Here is a 17,453-nt window from a genome sequence, read left to right on the forward strand (position 1 = left end):
TGCCAGTTTGCTTTCCAATGAGGCCACTTAATTAAATCTGATAGTGAATCATACATCACAGTATGAAAAGGAAACCAACAAAATATCCCAGAACAATGGTTAAAAGTAGCATGCTTAGCATAATGTGTAGTTTCACTTTTTATGCATCTCATGTTTCCTAGTTTCAATTAGGTAACTGTCTGTTTCTTTCTTTTCCCAGAGTTAATGTTCCATTAATAAAGCATCATGCTGAATAGGATGGCAAGGGAATGTTTATACTCACAAACTTGCATTAGCTATCCTCATCCAATCTGAATTAAAAAATAAATAACACAGCTGAAAACCTTTCTCCAAGAGCTGGAGGATTTTTACCGTATTATTTAGGGTATATGCATTTTTAAAGTATTTTTAGCTAAAGATTAATAGGGCTAATATCTGTTAATAGCCATAAATTTCCTAATGATATGCTATCCGTCTCTGCTGTGAGGGGAAGAAAAATATTCCCTTCTCAACTGTAGATCATAGGGGCTCTGTTTGTATGATAAACAGAACATTAGTGTAATTGTGGCTGTGCTATAACTCCATTGAAAATCACTATATTTTCAGAGTGGTTGGGAACTGAAATATTTAACTAAGGAAGCCAAGCATAGCCTTTTCATGATTGTTATCTTAGCCAAACAGAGACGATTAGCAGCAGTTAGGATGATGTTTAAATTAGAAGTGTGTGGGGCTGAAAATACATGATTGCTACCCACTTCTAGCAGCTGGTTTGGAAGCAAGAAATATCCAGTTTCAATATGAACTTCCTCTGCTGGCCAGCCATTAAAAAAAACGGTCTGGGCATTTCAGAGCTGTTATTAATTACTTAGCAGAGATGTTTATGTTGGGCTTATCAACAGGAAATTAGAAGAAAGTTGGGAAAATCCTAGGAAAATATGAGAGCAAATACCTAAGCGTCTTCAAAGTGGTTTTGTTCCATATTGTATCCCACATCCCACTGGGAATCAGCCCACTTTTGGATCACCTATTATTGGGTAAAATGTTCTATGCAGTACTGACATTTGATGCTATTCACAGACTCTTGCAGTAAGGAAAGGCAAATACAGTGCAGAGTATCTGACAGACTTGCAGGATGCCTAAGAAGTTTGGAGAAGTAAGAGTGAAGAAAATCGATGGCCCCACCCTTTATAGGGGACCCAAAACAGTTATATAGGCTGATGCCATTAAAGGGGCCATGCTGCGGCAAATGAGGCCTCTTAAAAGCCGGCTGGTCATTATTGTGCCCTGGTCTTGTGGGGAGGGGGACATAGAGTGCAACTTTCTCCATTGGTAGCTGGCAGGATCTTCTCTGCTCTTGGAAGGATGAGACTCCAGAGCACAGACACTTGTGAGCAGCTTCAGTGTGATCAGAGATGAGGGTGCAAAGGCCGAAAGTCTGCACTGTGAGCCAAGAGAAAGGACCCCTGCAGAATCCTCTTAGCTTCACTAGGGGTCCCACTTGGGGCTCTGCCCAAGCTCAGTCAAAATAAAATACACCTTAGGGTGGCACTTCCAGGCTTCATTTAAGCAGGAGCATTGGTTAACCAGGGTTCATTAAAACAGTGTTGTACTGTAACTTACAGGGCTAATCACCTGAAACATGCCAGAAAAAATATCCATACTGGCTGTGGACCTTAAATATTTTTTAAAAAACCTCTCATGAACTCTCTATCAGGTTTCCCAACTGAATCTCTTAGTCCCAGGCCTAGTGTGCCTGGCATAACTTCCATTTCAGTTAGCAGTCAGGCAGCTATGAAACAACTAAGTTCTTACCTTTGGGCTGGCTTATGGAAGACTCTAGATGTTTAAGCTTTTGGGAAGACCTTGGGTAAATCAGTTGGGTGTAATCTGCAAAAGTGCCCACTACATTTGGATACCAAACCTAATATACTGACGTTTCAAATTGGGGACCCAAAAATCTCAAACCACCTGACATTTGCCAACACTTGAAAATTTAGGGCATTAATCTGTTTCCCCTTTCTATTGTGCATTTGGGGCTTAGAATGATTTCCAGTGCCCACGAAAGTATAACTGCAATAAACACAATGAAAATGAATGTTAAGCAGCAGCTTTCATATGTCCTATAAGGGGAGGGGGGTGGGAGAGGTGTCTTAAGGGGACCAACTTTAATTCTTTATGCTTCCACTAATTGTGTCTTGTCAACTTTTTAACGTGCATCATCTTTTTGCAAGGATTCTCTTGGTTTAAGACCCAGGCATCTCTTATTTTTGCAGCATATAATCTGTGACCAGTGTGTAGAATGGGGGAGAAGTTCATGTGATGATGGAATGGTCTGATTCTTTTTCCACATGAGTGCTCAGTGTCTGAATTCTGTTAAACAATGGTTTCAATTTTTCCTCTAAACATACCACAGATCAAGCAATCTTCTCAACTCCTATTTGTCTGTCAGGCACTTCACTTATCTTGGAGTTAGTAGACGGCTTAAAAGCCATGTTTTTGCTATAACATTATTTCAACCGTGTCACCTCTGTTTTCAATTTGGATTATTTTTTTCCCCCATCAGTGTCCCAGGTTTTGTGGTCAAACTTTGCTAAGACATGCCTCATCAGCACTGGTCCGCCCTCCTCCCCAAGTGACTACACCAGATGTGCAGAAAAGGATGGATAATTGGTTATCGGATTCCAGTTAGCAGAGGTCAAGGTGGTATCTGCCTGGCCTATCCTCTACTTGCCATACAACTTGCTGTTATTACAGGGGTTATTCAAGCCTATAATCAGCTGAATTCCACTGAGATGGAACCTTCTGCTTCAGTGAGTTGTTTTTCTGCTGCACTGAAGCCAGGATTTTTCTACCCTTGACAGCGGGGATGAAATGTCTGTAGATTTTATAAGCTAGACCCATCTTACTTTTAGTTCTTCTGCTTCTCATGTAGGAAATCAGTAATAAACAAGATCAAGTGCAGTGCATGAAGCATAGTATCTCTCAACAACTACAATGTTTCCTAGCAAATACTTCTGTAGAATAGTATGCCTTTTGACACAAACTGTGGGGCCGTATTTCAAAAGGGTCTTAAGATGGTTCCCATAGTTTCACATTAATTTTTTGCAGATATAATGTTTTGCATTCAAGTACTTGTGTTCTCAAATCTTGACATCTGCAAATGAAAATTAGGTAGTTTGACATATAGCTACCTGATTGGTTCGCACAAATGGCATCTTACTGTGCAGTTGGCTTGCCACCACTACAATTTGTGTGCATGAATTCAAGGTTTTGTATATACAAAAATATGGCTGCAAAAATATTGTTCAAAGGAGACTTGTATAAGTGGGTGATCAAGGCTGATATCCAGTGTTGATTTCAGTGGAGTTGCGCTGGTGCAAAACTGGAGTAATCCTAACACAGTTGAGAACAGGGACTATTTTGTCCCCCCCTTCTCTTCCTGGTGGTCCTCCTCTTTCTGTTATGGTGTCTTTCATCTTTCTACTTTACTACTTCTCCCACCCCCTCTCACCCCCGGTCTTCATTGGTCTCTGACTTGCTAATTAAATCCTGGCATACATATGATGTGGGGTTCTGCTTGGGTTGACTTGCCAGTTGGTGAAGGAAGTGGATAAGATAGATGCTAGCAGAGAAAAGCAAAACATGAACCCAAGATGTGTGGAGATTTTAGACAGATTTGCAAGTCCCATACAACAAAGGGCCACATCCCAGGAGGTACACAATTTTCTAGTTTCTGACTTTCCTTGGAAATGGCTTTCTTGTCCTGATATTTTTATATAGCTAGAGAAAAAACTTTGTAAAATTTCTCTTATTCTTGACTAAAACAAACTTTTTTTTTACTGTGTGTAATGGAAAGAAGAAAATGCTGAAAAAAATGAGGAATGGGTTTGTTTTACGAGAATAAACCTGCTTGTGTTAAGAAAATAAACCTGCTTGAAAGAGCCTGGGTGTGGCCGCACGTACTTGACTGATAGCTGGGGTTAGGGAAAGGAGGAGAGAAGCCCTGCATGGTTACAGTACCCTTGTTCTTGTATTAGGAAGTGTTAAAAGACAGCACCTGGTTTCCCGTCTCTGTACTATACATTGCATTTTCCTCTCTCGTCTCCACTTCTGTTTGTCTCCTCTCTGACCGCTACCAACTCTTCCACACACAGAAGTCTTTCTATAACTCCAATTACTTCCATAACCCCTCTTTTGACCAGCTGTAGCTATCCCAAAGACAGATAATCCTATTCTACTTTTAATCCAGCCAACAGCAGAGAGTAATTGCACGAGCACTCAGTTTCCATCCTAATTTCATGACTGAACAACTTTGGATAATGTTCCAAATACCGGGTATGTCTACACTGCACCTGTAGAGAGCCCCCCAGACTATGTCCCCAGATTTGTGCTGGTGGGGCTCATGCTGGCACACTAAAAAGAGCCATGTAGGTGTTGTCACTGAAGGGGAGGGGTGGCCTTGAGTGCCCAAGCTGCAATGTGAAAGCTATGTCTGCATAGCTACTCTCAGCACACTGTTGCAAACCCTGCTAACACCATGCTGTGAACCTGGGCTGGGAGGCTTGTCTCTTGAGGCTCACTCAGTTTGCTAAGGAGAGGCTGAAATGAACATGAAAAATATTTATAGAGTGATGTACAATGCTTTGTTGGCATTACCTCATCATCGCTGTGGTTCTCCCATTCTGTACACAATGCAACAAGGTCAGGTTTTGAATATTTATACTGACATGGCCAGCGGCTGAGCTGATAGAGGGACTGGGAGGCAACCAGCCCACAGTGGTTAACCACAGGGCTGCTGGGGGTGGGGGAAGGAACAATTTGCCATGGGCCCCCACACCTGAGTGCTGGTGTGACCCCATGTGCTGGGTTGCAATGCTACTCACTGAAATTTGGCCTGGCAGCCCCACATTCACAAGGGAGGGGTGGCCAGGCCAACCCTGAGTGGCACGGTGACTCTGTGTGCCAGGTTGCAATATCTGCAGAGAGGAGCCAGGCCCAGCCTTTTGGGACAGGAGCTGCTGCGGGCCGAGTGCAGGGTGGGCTTGCTCTCCAGCCCCCTGCCTTCCTCAGGGCCTCCCCTTCACACTGAACTGGCATTAGGGTTGCTTGCGGAGGGTGCTGCTGCGGGTGGTCGGTACCTCCTTGATGGAGTGAGGAGGAAGTGGCACCACAAATAACCCATCATACCCCCTCTCCCACTAGCTACAAAACCTGGCTCCGCCCCACTAGTCATGGCTACAAGTCAGTTTTAGAAATGAGATTTAAGACTCTGCTATAATGAGAGGAAGGCTGGCCTTGTGCTTAAGGCACTTGGGACTGAGGAGATCTGGGTCTGATTCCTAACTCTGTGACACACTTGCTGTGTGACTTTGGGTCCGGCCCTTCACCTCTTTGCCTCAGTTCCCCACCTGTAGAATAAAGATAGCTCCTAGAGCCCAAAGCCAGGAGGGACCAATGGGATCACCTAGGCTGATTTCTTGTATAACACAAACCAGAAAACTTTCCCCAAAATAATTCCTAGAGCAAATCCTTGGTAAATTCTTCCAGTGGCTAATTACCTTCATTGTCAAAAATGTACACCTTATTTCCAGGCTGAATTTGTCTACTATCAGCTTCCAGCCATTGGATCATGGATTATACCTTTCTCAGCTAGACTAAAGAGTCCATTATTAAATATTTTTTCCCCTGTGTGGCTATTTAGACTAATCAAGTCACCCACTAACCTTCTCTCACCCTTTCTGTTGCCTATTTAGACTGTAAGATCTCTGGGCCAGGGACTGTTTCTACTGTGTGTGTGAGGGCTAACTAAAAATGTCCTGTTTTGGATGGAAAGCTGGGTTATCAACTAAATAACATTTTTGGTGAAAAAATGTCTGCTTTCTGTTGGAAATTTGGACTGTTTGTCAAAAAAAGAGAGCTTTTCTGTTTTCAATTCTTCCATGAAAAATCGAACTTTTTTATAGAAAACTTTACAAAAATGTTTTTTTTTCCATTTTCCTCCAAATATTCCATAGGGTGGGAAACTCATTCCCCCCCCTATTTCTAGTGTTTGTCGAGTGCATGGTTCAGTGGTGCTTCCAGGTGCTAGCGTAATACCATTAAAAATGAAGTTCTAAGTATAGCTCAGCCTACATTTTCTACATTAGAAAACTAGCACTGTTTTAACTAAATCAGCACAAATCAGCACAAATCCTTAAAGTAGAGGTACCAACACTGGTGACTTCTGTTTGGAGTTTGATACCTAATTCCTTTAAATGCCTTTGAAAATGCTGGTTTAAGTGACTTGCCCAAGATCCCATGGGAAGTTTGTGGCAGGGCTGGGAATTGTCTTTATGTTCAGTGCCTCCACAATACAGACAGAATCTGCTCATCTTCCTCTCTGTATCCCCACCAAAATTACTTGCCAGAGAAGACTTTCATCTCTCTATGCCACATTTTATGAAGAATGATGAAAATGGGTCAGGTGAGTTTATGAAACTTTACCAAAAGTGTATTTTGGGTGTGGGATTTTCAAAAGTGCCAAAGGGTATGATCCAAAGCCCACTGAAGTCAATGATGTCTTTCCATCCACTCAGAGGTTAAGATGAGTCCCTTGGTGACTTTCAATGGGGCTTCTGCTCCTAAGTTACTTTTCAAAATACCACTCTATAAGTTAGATAAAATATTATTTTCACTTTATAATAAACAATTTTCTTTAGCTCCTTGTATTCTGGAGAAGTTTCTCATGGAACATGGCACTGAACAGAGCTCAGAATAGAATTATAAATCATAGAATCATAGGGCTGGAAGGAACCTCAAGAGGTCATGTATCTAGCCCTGCATGCTGAGGCAAGACCAAGTACACCTAGACCAAGTTAAACACTGGAATAAATTGCCTAGGGAGGTTGTGGAATCTCCATCTCTGGAGATATTTAAGAGTAGGTTAGATAAATGTCTATCAGGGATGGTCTAGACAGTATTTGGTCCTGCCATGAGGGCAGGGGACTGGACTCGATGACCTCTCGAGGTCCCTTCCAGTCCTAGAGTCTATGAATCTATGAATTCCTGACAGGTGTCTGTCCAAGACTTTCTTAAAAACCTCCAATGTTGGGGATTCCATGGCCTCCCTTGGAAGCCTATTCCAATGCTTTTAACTATCCTTCTAGTTAGAAAGTTTTTCCTAATGTCTAACCTAAATCTCCCTTGCTGCAGATTAAGCCCATTACTTCTCATCCTACCTTCAGTGGACAGGGAGAACAACTGAGCCCAGTCCTCTGGATAACAGCCCTTAACATATTGGAAGGCTGTTATCAGGTCCATCTCAGTTTTCTTTTCTCAGGATAAAACATGCCCAGTTTTTTATCCTTTCCTGAAAGATCAGGTTTTCTGACCCTTTTATCACTTTTGTAGCTTTCCTCTGGTCTCTTTCCAATTTATCCACGTCTTTCCTAAAGTGTGGTGCCCAGAATTGGACATGATACTCCAGCTGAGGCCTCACCAGTGCTGAGCAGAGTGGGACAAATATCTCCTGTGTCTTACATACGATACTCCTGTTAATGCACTCCAGAATATTAGCCTTTTTTTGCAACTGTATCACATGGTTGACTCTCGTTCAATCTGTGGTCCACTATAACTCCCAGATTCTTTTCAGCAGTACTCAAGCCTAGCCAGTTAACCCCCATTTTGTAGTTGTGTATTTAATTTTGCCTTCCTAAATGTACTACTTTGCACTTGTCTTTCTTGAATTTCATCTTGTTGATTTCATACTAATTCTCCAATTTAAGTGCCATCAAATGTAATAAATAGTCAGCATGGGGAGCTACCATTGCTTCCCTGTTCTCTATTAATTACACTAATTAACATAACAAGGGCAATTTTTCTCAGGATAAAATTCAGTTTGAGGTAGAAATACTATTACCCTGATTGTCACTTCTGACCATGGATTTCCTAAAAGTAACTGTAATTTCCCAAACTATTAGCAAGTTTCTTAGCCTCCAGATAACTCCTGTCTTTCACAAGTCACAGACCTGAAGAAGAGCTCTGTGTGGCTTGAAAGCTTGTCTCTTTCACCCACAGAAGTTGGCCCAATAATAGATATTACCTCACCCACAGTGTCACAGTAAAGGCATTCTCTGTCTAATCTCTGGCCTGCTGGTATACCTTTCTTTGAACTTTCAAGGACAGTGACTTAAGACACAAATACTGACTATTCAGTTTGTTGCTTCACTCTCAGAATTGTCCTTTGGAAACTATAAAGACACACCCTATTGAGGAGACAAGGAAGTGAGGAGAACCATGTTTTATACCCATTTATACTATACATATGGACATTTCTTAGTGTCTTAATTGCCACTAAATATTTCTAGGCAAGATACATACACTGAGAGGCTGTGTTGCTGGAATAGCAAGTGTTTATTTAACCAAAAAATCTAAGCGCAAATCTCTTCTTAATTTAATACAATCATTGGCATTTGCCAAAGTGGAAATACACAGATTCTTTAATCAGCTATGAAACCACTTCAAAGGTCAGATGCTCTTATATCCTGACTGGAATAGTTTTAGTTTACTTTTGCTTCATGTGAGAGAGTGGATTTTTTTTTTCACATCTGTTCAGGGCTTTTTCACGTAAAAACAAAACAAAACATTTCACTGTGTTGCGGCAGATGGCACCAGGTGGCACCTTTACACATACTCTTCTGAGCTTTTTCTTCATTTGTGAGCAAACTTTTCTCTCTTTGGAAGATATGTGCTGAGTTTGTTTTTTAATTTTTTTAATGTAAAGTTTTGTGTAGAGGCAGTGGTCTTTGGAGAGGGAGCTGTGGCAGGAGAGCTTCTTTGGTTTGGTCTTTGATTCAAGTCAAGTTTTGAGGGTGAATTGCTCCTTGGGAACGGAGTATTGATGTTGGGCTGTGATTCCTGAAAGAAGGGTTTGCGTATATACTGTTTCACCACCTCTTTTCCAGGACTGGTGTGTGTAAATAAAGCAAGCTACACTTAGAATATACCCAGATTCTGCATCACTGAATTCTCCTCCACTGGAAAGCTGCCCTGAGCATCTACTGCTGCTCAGCAGAAGGCTGGTTTTGTTGTTAGAATTAAATGGTGGTGGGGTGGGAGGGTGTGACATTGCAGTCTATATGATTTTATAAAAATATGTTAATGAGTGAATATCATGCAAAAGGTCTCTTGTAAGGTATCATTACAAAGCTTATTGTCTACTGAGTGTGGTCATCCTATTTGTATAAAGGTATCACTCTTGTATCTGAAACTAGAAATATGAAATATAACTCTGAGGGCCTATTGTAATTACGCAAGTGTGGTCTTTAACCTGGTGCTTTTCCAGTGAGGGGGGGTGGAAACCCAGAGAGAGACAAAGGATTCCCGCCTTATGCAAAAGATATATAAAGGGGTGGAACAGAACAAAGGGGAGACAACCATCATGAAGAATCCCCTAGTTACCACCTGAGCTGGAACAAGAGCTGGACCTGGGGAAAGAATTGTGCCCAGGCCTGGAAGGTGTCCAGTCTGAGGAAAAAAATTACTGAAGCATCTCTGAGGGTGAGATTATCTGTATTCAGTTTGATTAGACATAGATTTGTGCATTTTATTTTATTTTGCTTGGTGACTTACTTTTTTCTGTCTGTTACTACTTGGAACCACTTAAATCCTACTTTCTGTATTTAATAAAATCACTTTTACTTCTTAATTAACTCAGAGTCTGTATTAATACCTGGGGAGCAAACAACTGTGCATATCTTTCTATCAGTGTTATAGAGGGCGAACAATTTATGAGTTTACCCTGTATTAGCTCTATACAGGGTAAAATGGATTTATTTGCGTTTATACCCCGTTGGGAGTTGGGCATCTGAGTGTTAAAGACAGGAACACTTCTGTGAGCTGCTTTCAGGTCAACCTGCAGCTTTGGGGTAAGTAATTCAGACCCTGGGTCTGTGTTGGAGCAGATGGGAGTGTCTGGCTCAGCAAGACAGGGTGCTGGAGTCTGGAGCTGGCAGGGAAGGCAGGGGTAGAAGTAATCTGGGCACATCCGGTGGCAGCTCCCAAGGGGGGTTCTGTGATCAAACCCGTCACAGAGGGGCAACAACAACATAAATGTAAAAGCTCATAATGGCAGGTATTTCCCAGAGTTAGACTGTCTTATTCAACTGAACAGGGGAGCCAGGCCCCCTGCCTCTGCCTTTCTTGGCTGAGTAAGAACTACTTGAGTCTTGAATTGGGGTCTGGTTTGGACTGCTGGCCCTGCTCACAAGAAGTCCCTCAGGTCCTGCACACTAAGCAAGTGGGCATAGGGGAGAAGGTGAGGTTTTGGTCCTCCCCTCACCCCCGCTTGCTGGACTGGCACAAAGTGGGAAGTAAGTTGCACTCTTTCTAGGCCTACAGTTAGTTACTTGCAGCTCCCTGGAGCAAGAGGGAAGCAGGATAATATGGGCATAGGCGCCAACTTTCCCTGGCGCCGGTGGGAGCTCGTGCCCTCCCCCGGCCCTGGCCCTGCCCTTACTCCACCCTTTCCCTGCCCCGCCTCCTTTCCAACCCCTTCCCCAAAGTCCCCCACCCCAACTCCGCCCCCTCTCTGCCCCTATTGGACCCTTCCCCAAATCCCCGCCCCAGCCCCGCCTCTTCCCCGAGCATGCCGCATTCCCCCTCCTCCCACCCAGCCGTGCGAAACAGCTGTTTCACGGCGCAAGCGCTGGGAGCTAGGGGGGAAAGCAGGCACGTGGTGCACTCAGGGGAGGAGGCGGAGGCAAGCCTGGTGGGGAGGTGGGGAGCTGCTGGTGGGTGCTGAACACCCACCAATTTTTCCCCATGGGTGCTCCAGCCCCGGAGCACCCATGGAGTTGGCGCCTATGAATATGGGTATGAAGCACATCAACTCTTGGGCTCAGGCCGGCTTTAGGCTGATTCCCCCGATTCCCTGCAATCAGGCCCCATGCCTGCGCCTAAGAGGGCCCCACGCCTTAGGCACCTTTTTAATTTTTTAATTTTTTTTACTCACCCAGCAGCGGTCCGGGTCTGCGGTGGCACTTTGGTGGTGGAGGGGTCTGTGGAAGACATGGAGTGAGGGAAGGACCCCCCACCGCCGAAGTGCCGCCGAAGACCCGGACTGCCGCCGAGTATTCGAATCGGGCCCTGCAGTTCCTAAAGCTGGCCCTGCTTGGGCTCGTAAAGCTTGAGCATAACCCCTTGCACAGGACAGTGCATAAAGGCACACTCTGGCCCATAATTAATATATTAAAGCCCTGAGGTTTCAAATTTATCCATGTTGTCTTTGTGTCCAGCATCCTTCAGTAAGAGTCCAGGCCAGCTATTGAAAGCTGCATGAATTGTGAATGCAGCCTAGTAACACACTGCTTAGTAGTATGCCAACTTTCTAATTGCAGAAAACCAAACACCCTTGCCCTGCCCTTCCCTTTCCCCGAGGCCCTGACCCTGCACTGCCCCTTCTCGAGGTCCCACCCCTGCTCACTCCATCACCCCTCCCTCTGTTGCTTGCTCCCTCCCTCTCTCCCACCCTCACTCACTCATTTTCACTGGGCTGGGTCAGGGTGTTGGGGTGTGGGAGGGGGTATGGGCTCTGGGCTTGGGCCAGAAATGAGGGCTTCTGGGTGTTGGAGGGGGCTCTGGTCTGGAGCAAGGGGTTAGGGTGTAGGAGGGGGTGAGGGCTGTGGCTGGAGATAAGGGGTTTGGGGTGCAGGAGTGGGTTCTGGGCTGGGGCCAATGGTTTGGGATGCAGGAGGGGGCTTCGAGCTGGGGCCGAGGGTTTTGGGAGGGGGTACAGGCTCCGGGAGGGAGTTTGTGTGCGGGTGGGGGTTCTGAGCTGGGGCAGGGGGGTGGGGCATGGTAGGGGATTTGAGGTGTGGGCTTCAGGCGGCACTGGCTGACTTCAGGTGGCTCCTGGGAAGCGGTGACATATCCTTCTGGCTCGTAGGCAGAGGGGCAGCCAGCGGGCTCTGCGCGCTGCCTCTGCCTGCAGGGACCACCCCCAAAGGTCCCATTGGCTGCGGTTCCTGGCCAATGGGAGCTGTAGAGCTGGTGCTTGGGGCTGGGGCAGTGCACTGAGTCCCTGTGGCCACCCCTTGGCCTAGGAGCTGGAGGGACATGCTGGATGGTTCCTGAGAGTCATGCAAGTCTGGGCAGTGAGCCTGCCAGCCCCGTTGCGCTGCCAACCAGACTTTTAATGGCCTGCTCAGTGGTGCTGACTGGAGCAGCCAGGGTCCCTTTTCAACTGGATGTTCCGGTTGAAAACCAGACACCTGGCAACCTTAGTTAGAAGGGTACAAGAAAGAGCGTCTGGATGTCTGATGTTGGAACTTGACAGTTATGGAATCAAGAGAAGCAGTGATGATGGTAGTGATCAGTATGTTGAAATACGAAGTTTTATCTGCACAACAGGTATGGCTTGCCATCAGTAAAGCTCCCTGCTAGAAAAGCTCTGTACTGCGAATGGATTCCCTTATTCATGCTTAGGGAGGGAGTCAATTAGTTTTAGGGCCTGATCCAATGCACATTAAAATCAATGGAAAGTATCCCATTAATTTCAGTGGACATTGGATTGAGGCCTTAAACTCTCTTGTACGGGGTTTCTAAAGAAGAAATAAACAGCCATTTGGCTTTTTCCACTTAAACAAAAGTCCTTGAAGACTGCCATGGAGTGAAGTGCAGTTTCCCCTGAAGCTGTTTGTGTGGTGGATTTATTACCGTTACATTATATCAGCTAGTTCCCTGGATTTGATGCATTAAAAGGCTGCCTGTTGAATAAGATTGCCTGTTTGGGTAGAAAAATAAAACTAGGGATGTGCTGCAGACAGTGCTTGGATAGGAACAAGAATGGCAGCTCATTAGGATTAGCAATGCAAAAAAGTCCCAGTTAATGAACAATGAAAACATTTTGGCAGTTCCAGGTTTGATTATTGCAGGGTTGTTTCAGCTGTTGTAATTTAGGCATCTAATGTGGCTGTCCATTAGCAACTCAGAATTTGATAGTTTTATTATTCCATATGCACATTAATTCCAAGCTGAGACTTGGCACATAAGTTCTTACCATGTGTGTGTATGTATGTGTAGAAGATACTGAAATTGGAGTTGGGAGCCAAACTCATTTAGGCTCCTTTGAAAATTCTTAGCAAAGGTCTTGCGAGATAATGGGAGTAGAGCAAAGTCTTCGTTTGACCCCCAGGCTTATAGTTTCAAAAGTGACTAGAGATTTTGTTTTAATTTCAAGCTTTGATGAGAACAGGAAAAAAGTCTAACAAAAATTTCTCCCATTTTTGGACTAGCTTTATTACTCATGGAGCCAAATCTGAATATTTTGAGTTCATTGAGGCAGATGGGCTTTGTCCTTTGTGTGATGTTCGCATCATGTTGTGCTTCACAAGGAGTAGAGGGCAAGTTTTTTCCTATTACCTGCCCAGAAAACCCCTATGCTCCTGGAGTATGAATGAAAGAAGATAGCTGGCCACAGCCAACAACCGGGACTGTTTGTTCCAGGAACCCACTCCAGAGCACAGGGAGGATGGGGCTGTCAGACTTTACATGGGGGTCAGCCGCAGAGTCTGATGCTAAACTTCCCTCACACTCGTCTGCTCAAAGGGCCAAATTCACCAGTAGTTTAAATTTATCGCAACTCCATTGAGGTCAATGAAATTGTGGTTATATATGCCAGTGAATGAATTTGTCCCCTAGTTTTAGTTAATGATGAATGTGCAGCATTACCGGGAGTCACCAGAGGATGCTTTAGAAATGGTTTCTGTTTACCTGAAAGTAAAGGAGTTAAATGTTGGAAAAATGCTAACTGTCAGTTGTGGTGCAATTCTTTATAGAGGATGGGCATATTGTGAGTAATATCTGGTCTGCCTGAGTATCTGTCTTGACTGAAACCACTTTCGTAGTTGGAGAGCTGTTCTCAATGAGCTATACCCAGGCAAGAAAACAGAATATTATTGGTGGGATTTTCAAAAGTGCTCAGCTTTGACCAACTACTACTCCTGCCAAAAACAATGAGAGCCTTACCACTGACTTCAGTGGAAGCAGAGTTAGGCCAACACTGAGCTTTTGAAAAGCTTACCTTGCCTGAACATTACGGGATGACAAAATTTTCACTGAGGTTCCACTGAGTGTTCAGAAAACGAGATGCTTAATTGGAATTATTTCAATGTGGCCTAGGAATTGAGTTGCCAGTGTTGTGAGTGTTGTCTTCTAGTGTGTTCAGTTTATAGCTCAGTAAAAAGAGTAAGAATAGTGCATCAGGATGGCTTGCCCATGGCTGGAGAGCCAGGGACTAAGCCAGGCCTGATTATAGGCTGAGACACTTGGGTTGAATCAAGGAGGTTGCATTTAAGGAGGGGAGGCCCAGAAAACTGCAGCTAGGTCTGTAGCTGCTGCAGGGAGCAAAAAGGCTTGTGTAGGGCCCTGAGACAGGAAAAAAAATAAAAAAAAGCTGAAGAACAGGAGAGAGTGGGAGAAAGCTCTCCAGGCAGGAAGGCCTTGGAGAGACTGCAAAGGCCAGCTGGGATGAAGTGTGTGAGTTTGTATTTTAGGTTAGTTAAGACTGCTTGGGGCCCAGGAGCCAGTATGTATCAGAGAAGTAAATAAATAGGATGCTTTGTGGGATTGTTTGAACAGAGAGTTCTAAAAGGGCCCTGAAAAGGTGGGACAGACCGGGTACTGCAGTGAGCTCTGGCCATGAGGGGGCTCTTCAGCGGCGGTGGCTGCACAATATTACAATAGCTTTCCTCGTCCTTTTTTGGGTTTTGTTCCTTTCTGGTTTTGGCAGAAACAGAAGAGTGCAGAAGTGAGCAAAACACAAAGTAAAGTTACTTGTAAGTATTGTTGGGACTGGATTCATCTTGAATTAGGAGAGAAGATTCATCCCTGCTTTTTCTTCCAAAACTGAGTCAACTAATTTACAATGTCTTGGCAACATCACAACTCACTTCCTAGAATTCAGTGCAGGTAGGTTGAAGATGTTACTTATCCTGGCACCAAGATGCTAGGAGTTGGAAGTGAAGGGTGAAAGTTGACCAACATTAGCATATGGTGGATAAGGCTTTTAATGTCCTAGAATAGGGGTAGGCAACCTATGGCATGGGTGCCGAAGGTGGCACACAAGCTGATTTTCAGTGGCACTCACATTGCCTAGGTCCTGGCCACCGGTCCAGGGGGCTCTGCATTTTAATTTAATTTTAAATGAAGCTTGTTACATATTTTATAAACCTTATTTACTTTACATACAACAATAGTTTAATTATATATTATAGCCTTATAGAAAGAGACCTTCTAAAAACATTAAAATGTATTACTGGCACGTGAAACCTTAAATCAGAGTGAATAAATGAAGACTCGGCACACCACTTCTGAAAGGTTGCCAACCACTGTCCTAGAAATACCATCAAGGGTAGTTCCATGAGCTGTTCAATGGTCATTACTGTTATTCTAAGTACATTAGAACCTAGAAGCCTCAATCTCATTAAGATTTTCATTGCACAAGGCACTGGGCAAACACATAGAGTCAGACTAAGCCCTTAAGAACAGAGACTATGGCACAGAGAGGGGAAATGACTTATGCAAGTTCATGCAGCTGGTTGGTGGCAGAGCCAGGATAGGAACCCAGGTCTCTTGGCCTGACTCCCAGTCCAGTGCCCCACCCACTTGACCACCCTGCCTCCCTGTTGTTCTACTCTAACGTCTCAGCCATCCAGTTGGGTGCCGAAACGCTGCCATATGCCTTAAATTACTAGCCATGCAAAGAGAATGAATATTAAATAGTCCTATCTTTTCTCCAGACCCGGTCATGTTCCCATTTACCTTGTCCCTTCATATGAAGACCCTGCCTATGATCCTCCCTGAAGCCCAAATATAACAGATAATTTTCTGCAAGTTATGGCCATAATGGATGAGGTTTCTCACTGTTAGACAAGTGGCACATACTCTTTGCACTCTTACCTTCACACTGGTGTTTTAGGACTTAGTTTACAACCATAGATATGATATGTCTGTCAGCTTCATGAACTCACTTTGGATGTCACTTAAACACTTTGCTCACTGAATAGTGTAAAATTGAAAGCTCATGCTATATTTCTACTTATGGATGAAGGCCTGGAACATTTTCACTTTATGCATAGTGTGGTCAAATGTGGAAGTGAACAGTTTGATGTATTCCCATGTATTGTTAGCCGGTTCATTTTCTCTATTGGTATGGGATTTTCATACAGCAGCAGTGATGTTAATGTGGTTGAAGATGTGTAACTGAAGGAAGTATTTGGCCCATTAAATTAGTGAGATCATGATGTGACGGGTTTCCCTCGGAGCGCCACTTGGAATTGGGGTACCACTGAGCCCACCTGACCCACCAGCCTGGGCTCCCTTCACACTATATTGCTGAGGCAAGCCAGCCAAGCCCTCCCTCAGGTTTCAGACTCCACTTTACCAGCACACATACAAGTAGGGACACACCCGGCTGCAGCTTTACACATAGATGCTGAGATCAGCTCTGCACGGGAAGACTCAGCCAAGGAATTGTCCAGTACTCAAGTGCATGCCTCCCTCTAGAGGGTAGACCCAAAATTGTACCATCTGGCGCTGCACAGAGAATTGTACAGCGTAAGCTCATGAAATTCGCCCTCTCCTTCAATGTGGAGAGAGATATGCAACAGCTTTTTGCCCCCAGTTATGAATTCCACACTCTGGGTTTTAGACAAAACAATAACAAGTTTATAAACTACAAAGGATAGATGTTAAGTGATTATAAGGGATAGCAAACAGATCAAAGCAGATTACCTAGCAAATGAAACAAACTCTCAAGATAAGCTTAATATACTAAAGAAACTGGTTATAACAAGAAAATTCTCACCCTAAATATTGTTTTAGGCAGATTGCAGAGGTTCTTGAAGGCCAGCCGCACTTGCTTGCAGCTTAAAACCCCAGGTATTTCTTTCACAGACCAGACACCCTCTAGCCTGGGTTCAATCCTTTCTTCTCCAGTTCAGTCGTAGGTGTTTACAGCAGTCATCTTGGGCAGGGATTCAGTGAAGAATAAACCACAATTATGTCACTCACCTGCCTTAAATAGGTTTTACATATGGTGGGAATCCTTTGCCTTCCAGTATGATTTCCACCCCCTATCCGTGGAAAAATACTAATTTTTATCATGGAGTCCAGTATCAGGTGACATGATTACATGATCCTGCACCCACAACTCAGTCTGTTTGCAGCTCCACAGGAAGGCTTTCCAGGAAGGTGGGAGATTAGCATCTTCAAAGAGCTATTGTTTTCCTAATTGCCCTTTCCAGCCAGCAATCTATACTGATTGCATTTGTCTAGTGAGCGTTCCTTAGGTTTAAACACATTTTAATAGGTGCATAGACAATATTCCTAACTTCAAATTAAAAAATGATACATGCATGCATACAAATATGATAATCATATTCAGTAAATCATAACCTTTCCAATGATATCTCACATGACCCATCTTGCATAAAATA

Source organism: Mauremys mutica, chromosome 9 (assembly GCF_020497125.1).
Source record: "Mauremys mutica isolate MM-2020 ecotype Southern chromosome 9, ASM2049712v1, whole genome shotgun sequence".
Taxonomy (NCBI): domain Eukaryota; kingdom Metazoa; phylum Chordata; order Testudines; family Geoemydidae; genus Mauremys; species Mauremys mutica.